At 37.4% G+C, this 6,923-nt stretch overlaps 1 non-coding gene across 1 annotated transcript; it reads left to right on the top strand.

Annotated features, from left to right (window-relative positions):
* The first annotated feature begins 5,291 nt into the window (after positions 1–5,291).
* Positions 5,292–5,410, top strand: LOC120594631 (5S ribosomal RNA). The gene has a single exon (XR_005650656.1). It is a non-coding gene; the product is annotated as a 5S ribosomal RNA (ribosomal RNA).
* Positions 5,411–6,923: the final 1,513 nt, after the last annotated feature.

The following is a 6,923-nucleotide window of genomic DNA, read 5'->3' as shown; positions in this document are numbered from 1 at the left end:
AATGCACAGCACATTATGGAGCATGTAATCCTATTTATATAACTAAAACAAAGCCACAACACCATGTGAATACAGAAAAGGTTCCAGAAGGCCTCATGCCAACCAGGAATGAGAGGATAGAAGAAGAAAGATATGACTCTTTTCCACTACTCATTCTTACTTTGTGTGAATATTTTATAGCAATTGTGTGCTTATGTAATAACTTAACATTTTATTAAATCTCTTAAATGTTTAAGTAAATTTGAGGAGGAGAAACTATCTACAAATTGATATCATGCTAGTGAAACATAATCTTTCAAAGAGATACCAAAAATTTGAGGCAACTTTCCTGGAACCCTCTCTGAGCAGAACAATTAAGAACCAAGTTATTACTTTGATGCTGGAACTGGTGGTCAGATGCTCATCGTCCAGGCCGGAATCACATCTTCTTCTCACCGGGAGGTGTTTGATGGAACAGGCTAGTTCACCATGCCCGTGGATGTCATCATGCTTAGAAATGCCTCCTTTCTCCTTGTGGAGGAGTCTCAGCCAAAGGGAAGCTTCTTTTGCCAACTGCCCTGGGAGAAGGGGTAGAAAGGGAGGTGAGATGAGAGAGGAGGATGAGCGATGAGAAAATGAAAGTCTGAGAATAAATGAATCAGGAGAGTGAAGAAAGCAAATGGAAGAAAAGAGAAGGGCAGGAGATGGTCAGAGGGGAGAGGAGAGCAGTGGAGAGGAGAAGAAAGAGGAAAGAAGAGAAAGAAAAGGGAAAGAGAAGAGAGAACAATAGCTAACACTTATTAAATGTTTAGTATATGCCAATTATTATTCTAAGCACTGAACATGTTTTTATTTCATCTTCTCTAATGAGGGTGATTGTATTATTATGTCTGTTTTACTGCTGAGGAAAATGAGGCACAAGGCACAGAGACTGAAATAAACTTTCCCAAGGTCACTCAGCTTGTAACTTCTTAAGCAAGAATTCAAACTCAGGTTGTCTGATGCCAGAGTATCTGTTCTTATCTCTGGAATTTTAAGAAAAAGAAGAGCACTTGTGATGGAGGAAGGAAAGAAGGAAAAAAGTAAAGGGGAAAAGAAGGGAAAATGGAGAAAGAATGAAAACTCAGTCTGATGGTGACTACTATTTTAAGTTTTAAGCCATGTATAAGAGGAAGATGAATATACATAGTAGGTTTTTTCTGAACAGCTGCTATTTGGGAATGCTTTGTTTTCCTGTCTCATCCAATCTAGATAAACCAAGGTGTCTATTCTGCATAACAAATTATCCCAAAATCTAGTAGGTTAAAACAAGAAACATTTATTATCTCACACAGTTTCTGAGAGTTAGGTATCCAGGGACCTCTAATATTGGTGCTTCTGGCTCGGGATGTCTCATGAGATTGTAGACAAGATGACAGCCAGGGCTTTAGTCATACGCAAGCTTGACTGGGACTAGACGGATCATTCATATTGGCTGGAGATATCAGCTCCTTGCCACCTGGGCCTCTCCATAGGGCTGTTTAAGTATACTTATGACATGGCGGCTAGATTCCAACAGGGAGTGATCCAAGAGAAGAAGGTAGAAGACACAATGTCTTTTATGACCAATCTTTGAAAGTCACAAACCATCACTTCATATTTTATTGGTATACAGACCATCCCTGACACAAAGTGAGGGGACTACAGAAAAGCTTAAATACCAGTAGGAAGAGATCATCAGGTCCATCCTGGAATCTGGTTACCACATAAGGCAAAAAAAAATTAGCTTCTTATAAACAATGTCTTCTCTGGCCATCTACAAGGACTCAATAACTAGTCTTGTCAAAGTTCTTTGAGAAGCTTATTGCCCCATAGTTTCTCTCTTAGCTATAGACTATGAAGATACATATACTTATGAGAAAGTCTGTCCCTAGAAGTATTGTTTGTAATAGCCAAAAAAAGGCAATATTGCCCAAACTCAATTCAATAGATGAATACATATATAGTGTTATATTTATATGACAGAATACTTCATAGCAATCAATAAACCAACTGTAGCCATGTGCAACAACCTAGATGAATCTTACAATTTTGAGCAAAAGAAGCCAGACCAATATATACTGTATCCCCATTTATATAAAGCTCAAAAACAGGCAAAACTATTATGTTTAGGGATGCTTACCTAGGTAGTAAAACTATAAATAAAGCAAGAAAAGAATGAGCATAAAAGTCAGGGGTGTAGTTACCTTTAGAAATAAAGAAAGGGATTGTGATCTAGAAGGGGCAGAACGGGGCTTCCGGCAAAGTTCTATTTCTTTACCTGTGTGCTATTACAAGTGTTTCCTTTTAATAACACCCTAAGATGTACATTTATGTTTTATGCACTTTTTTGTATATTTGCCATATTTCACAATAAAAAAAGCTCTTAAAAATATTTTAGGGATAGATCCTGGGTTGAATGCTCTAAGATCTTGCCTCAGAAAACAAATACTCAAAAATGATTATAACAGTAGTTAGTCTAAATATTCACGATGAACCCTGTTCCTGAGTCAATGTGGGTGATAAGAATTTACAGTGAGCATGAGAAGTGTGGGGAAGCTTGTTCCCTCAGATCAGTGACACTCAGCAAATCCTGCCCTGTGGTGCCCACGCTGCATTCCCTCCCATTTGGACACTGGGAGCTTAACCTATATTGTGGTGACCTCTGAACTTCTAGTAGAAACCTTGATCCTGAAGGAATTTCAGTCTGGTTCTACCATCATGGGTTCCCCCCACCCCCATCCTTCTCTGCCTGATCTCTCCCACCCCTTCCTATTCTAGCTTTTCTAAATTTCTTTTGTTAAGCTGACAGAAGCCATAATTGAATCCACTGACAAGAGCTGGACTGTGCTTTTTCTCTCTTTTCTTTTTTTGCAATCTCCTTTGAGCCTTCCAAGTTCATTACTGCAAATGGTCTTGGTCAGGACCCAGGGGCTGGTGGCAGAAGCTTATTATCCAGCTTCAGGGACAGTGAGAGCTGGCCGGCAGCCACAGTCATTCTGAAGCAGTCATGTCCAATTAGAAGAAACATTAGGCACTTTCCTTCTGGAGCCCCATTAGCAAATTAGTCCTACCACAAACTGAGAGGGACTGGATGGGACCAAATACCTTTTGACCACAGGATAATTTGATAATTTGGAGAAGAAACAGTGCAGAACACCGGTGTGTGTGTGTGTGTGTGTGTGTGTGCACGCGCGCGCGTGTGTGCACAAACGCAAATATTGGAGGTAGTGGCAGGTGGTTGGGGAGGAGGATTTGATCTGGTATCCCTGTGCCACCCAGGAATGAAACCTTTCTAACATTGAGCAACACCTGTTATTGGGTTAAAGCAGTCAGGGAACTGGGGAGAATGGCGATCTTTTCTAAAGTCAATATTTCATCCCTGGTTGACTTTACTAATTTAGAGGAGCTATTCTACGTGTTCTCAGCCAGGGCACTGCATCTTTATGCATCTTTGCAAATTTCGTTACAGGAAGTTAATGAGAAGAGGGCCAGGGAGACCTATGGCTCATGTACCTGCTGTGGTAAAATAATCGAAACTCACTGTTTTAAAGTTATGGCCATTGATGGTCTTTGGCACCAATTCAAAACCAATAGCAATCCTCAATTTTAAGTGTGGTGAAGGGGGAAGATTTCTTCAGTGAAAACAGCTTAATTGTGAAACAGCACTGCTGTGGAAGAGCAGGGCTTTGAGGGGAGATGGACCTGGTGTTGCAGTTCTAGCCAGGGAAATGCAGTCTGGTGAAACCAAAAGCATGCTCCCTGAGACAGAGGGGAGCTAAGAGAGGAGAAATGTTCCTTCCTCAGGTCCCCAATTGGTCCAGTCTGATGCTAATGAGGACTCCAAATCCTCATTTTGATTGGTCCAAAAAGCACTGTCCTGATTGGTTGGAATGGAGCCACTCTGACTGGTCACTGAAGATGCAAATGAGGATATAGCTGCTGAGCTCCAATTGGATGGGAAAATTCTCAGTCCTATTGGTTGATATACAATTCCAGAAATACCTTTATAAGTGTCACTAATGGCAAGAACACAGTGCAGGGAAGCAGTTCACTGAAGCCTGGCATGCATGAGAGTCCCCTGTCTAGCAGTGGCTGCTAGGCTCTGTTTTTAAATTTGAGCCCAATTAGCCACTAGGAGCCACTTTCAACAAGTACCTTCATTCTCCAGTGGACAGTTTTCAAAATATTAGTTATAAATGGCTTCCTCAGGTTAAAGTACTAATTAAACCTCTGAGAGTTTTTAAGGCTGTCTGAATCACAATTTTATTTTTATTTATTTATTTTTTTGTTGTTAAGGAAACAACTACAATCAAATTACTGTTGTAAATTCAAATTTCCATTTTAAGTTCATTTGCAATAGAGCAAGAGTTTGGTGCAAGTCCTCTAAAAAGAAGAGCAGGAAAGGAAAATGAGGTAAAGAGGAAAGGTTGTTTTCAGTGAGAAAACTATTCTCGTTTCTGATTTAGAGTTGAAGAACTAAGAAATCTAGCAGAGGACCACAGAGAAGATTCATACTGTCTCTCTTTCGATGACAGTTTATTAATCCTGGAATTTCCCATTTGAAAGATTCTTAGAAATTTTTGGCTCACTCCCATTCAATGCATGACTGTTCTTTTTATTCATGATAGATCCCATAGATATGAACAAATAATATGAGGATATTATGAATAACTTCATGCCAATATAATAAAAAAACCTACATAAAGTGGATAAATTCCTTCAAAAACATAACTTTAAAACTGACACTAGAAATTAAAAAATCTAAATAGCTCCATATTTATTAAATGTGCTTAATTTGTCATTAAAATCTAGAAATGTCTCTAGGCCCAGATGACTTCACTCATGAATTCTATCAAACATTAAAAAGAAATAATACCAGCCATACAAAAATTCTTTCCAAAAACAAAGATGAAACACTTCTCAAATTGTTTTATGAATCCAATATACCCCTGATACTAAAACCTCAATAGATGCAGAAAAAGCATTTGACAAAATTCAACACCCTCTCACAATCAAAGCTCTCAGCAAACCTGATTAAAAGAACTACAGAAACTTACAGGTAATGTCTTAGTTAATGGTGAAATATTAAGCTATTTCTCACTAAGTTTGAGAACAAGGCAGTTTTATTCAAAACTGAGGCGCAAAAAAGAAATATAAGGCAGAGGGGCTGGAAAGGAAAAACAAACTGTCAGTTTTTGCAGACTTGACTGAGCATATGGAAATCTTATGGAGATGTATAAAACGCTACTAGATCTTAAGAGAATTTAGCAAGGGTGCAAAATATAAGGTTAGTCTATGGCCATGCCACCTCGAACAAACCTGATCCCATCTGATCTCAGAAGCTAAGCAAGGTCGGGCCTGGTTAGTACTTGGATGGGAGACCACCTAGGAAGACCAGGTGCTGTAGTCATAAAAAAATAAAAAATTTAAAAAAATAAGGGATTGTAAGCTGACAAGGTCCTTGCAATCTGTGAGGTCAACCAAGAGTTGCCTCGCCTAAAAAAAAAAAAAATTATATATATATATATATAAAAATTAATTGTATTTCTATATATTAGCAACAAATAATTGGAAACAAAAAATTAATGTACCATTTACAATAACATCAAAAAGCATCAACTATCTAGGATGAAATTTAGCAAAATATGAGTTAAGACTTCTACACTGAAAATAATGAAACATTGCTGAAATTAAAGAAGACCTTAAAAAATGGAGAGGAATGCTATTTTCATGGAATAGAAGCCTTAATTTATTAATATATTCATTCCTCAAATAAAACTGATTGGGGAGTCCAGAAATGAACCTATATATGAACGATTTATTTTCAACCAAAATGCCAAGTTAATCAATGGAGAAAGAAAAGTCTTTTTAACAAAGGGAAACGGAACAACTGTATATTTAAAAAAAAAAATATGAACCCCAATCCCAGCCTACTCCATACATAAATTTAATATGAGATACATCACAGATCTAACATAAAAGCTAAAACTATAAAGCTTCCAGAGAGGAAAAGAGGGGAAAAAGCAATCTTAGGGCTCTCAAAGATTTCTTAGATAAGACAGCAAAAATATTAACTGCTAAAGAAGAAAGAAATAATTTTGACTCATCAATACTTCTACTCTACAGTGATAAAAGGCAAGTCACAGACTAGGAGAAAACATTCACAATGCATACAGATGACAAATGTCTTGAATCCCAACATAAAAAGAATTCAGAAAGCTCAATAATAAGCAAACCAACCCAATTTTCAAAATGGTCAATATCTTGACCATAGAAAAAATACAAATGGCTAATAAGTACATGAAACTGTATTCCAAATAATGCGTTATCAAGGAAATGCTATGAAAAACACAATAATAATACAATTTTAAAACACTGATAATTACAAGAGTTGACAAGAATGTGGAGCAATCAGAAGCTCATACACAGATGATAGGAGGGTAAAATGGTAAAACCAGATTGCAACTTATAAACATTATAAATTCATTGCTCCTAGATCCAGCAAATTCCATTCTAGGTAGAAACATCTACAAAATAACTTTCATAGAAATGTTCATAGTAGCTTTATTCATAATAGCCAAGAACTGGAAGCAACCAAATTTCCATTGTTAGGTGACTAGAAAAACAAATTGAGGTATAGCTACACAATGAAATATTATTCAGCAATAAATTACAATGAACTGTCGATACATGCAATAAAATGGATACATCTCACAATTATCATGCTAGTGGAAGAAGCCAGGAAAAAAGAGCACACATTATGTATCCCTTTTGTATGAACTTCTAAACTAGACAAAACTGATATATGGTGACAGAAATCAGATCATGGTTAGCTGGGGTGGCAGTGACTGTACAAGGTCCTGGGCTTCCATGGGGGATTCTTGCTCCCTATGAAATGAGTTCTGAATGAGAGACTTTCAGCT

Source organism: Pteropus medius, unplaced genomic scaffold (assembly GCF_902729225.1).
Source record: "Pteropus medius unplaced genomic scaffold, Ma_sr-lr_union100, whole genome shotgun sequence".
NCBI lineage: Eukaryota > Metazoa > Chordata > Mammalia > Chiroptera > Pteropodidae > Pteropus > Pteropus medius.
The sequence above is the reverse complement of the archived record's forward strand: the minus strand, read 5'-3'. Positions and strand labels throughout refer to the sequence as shown.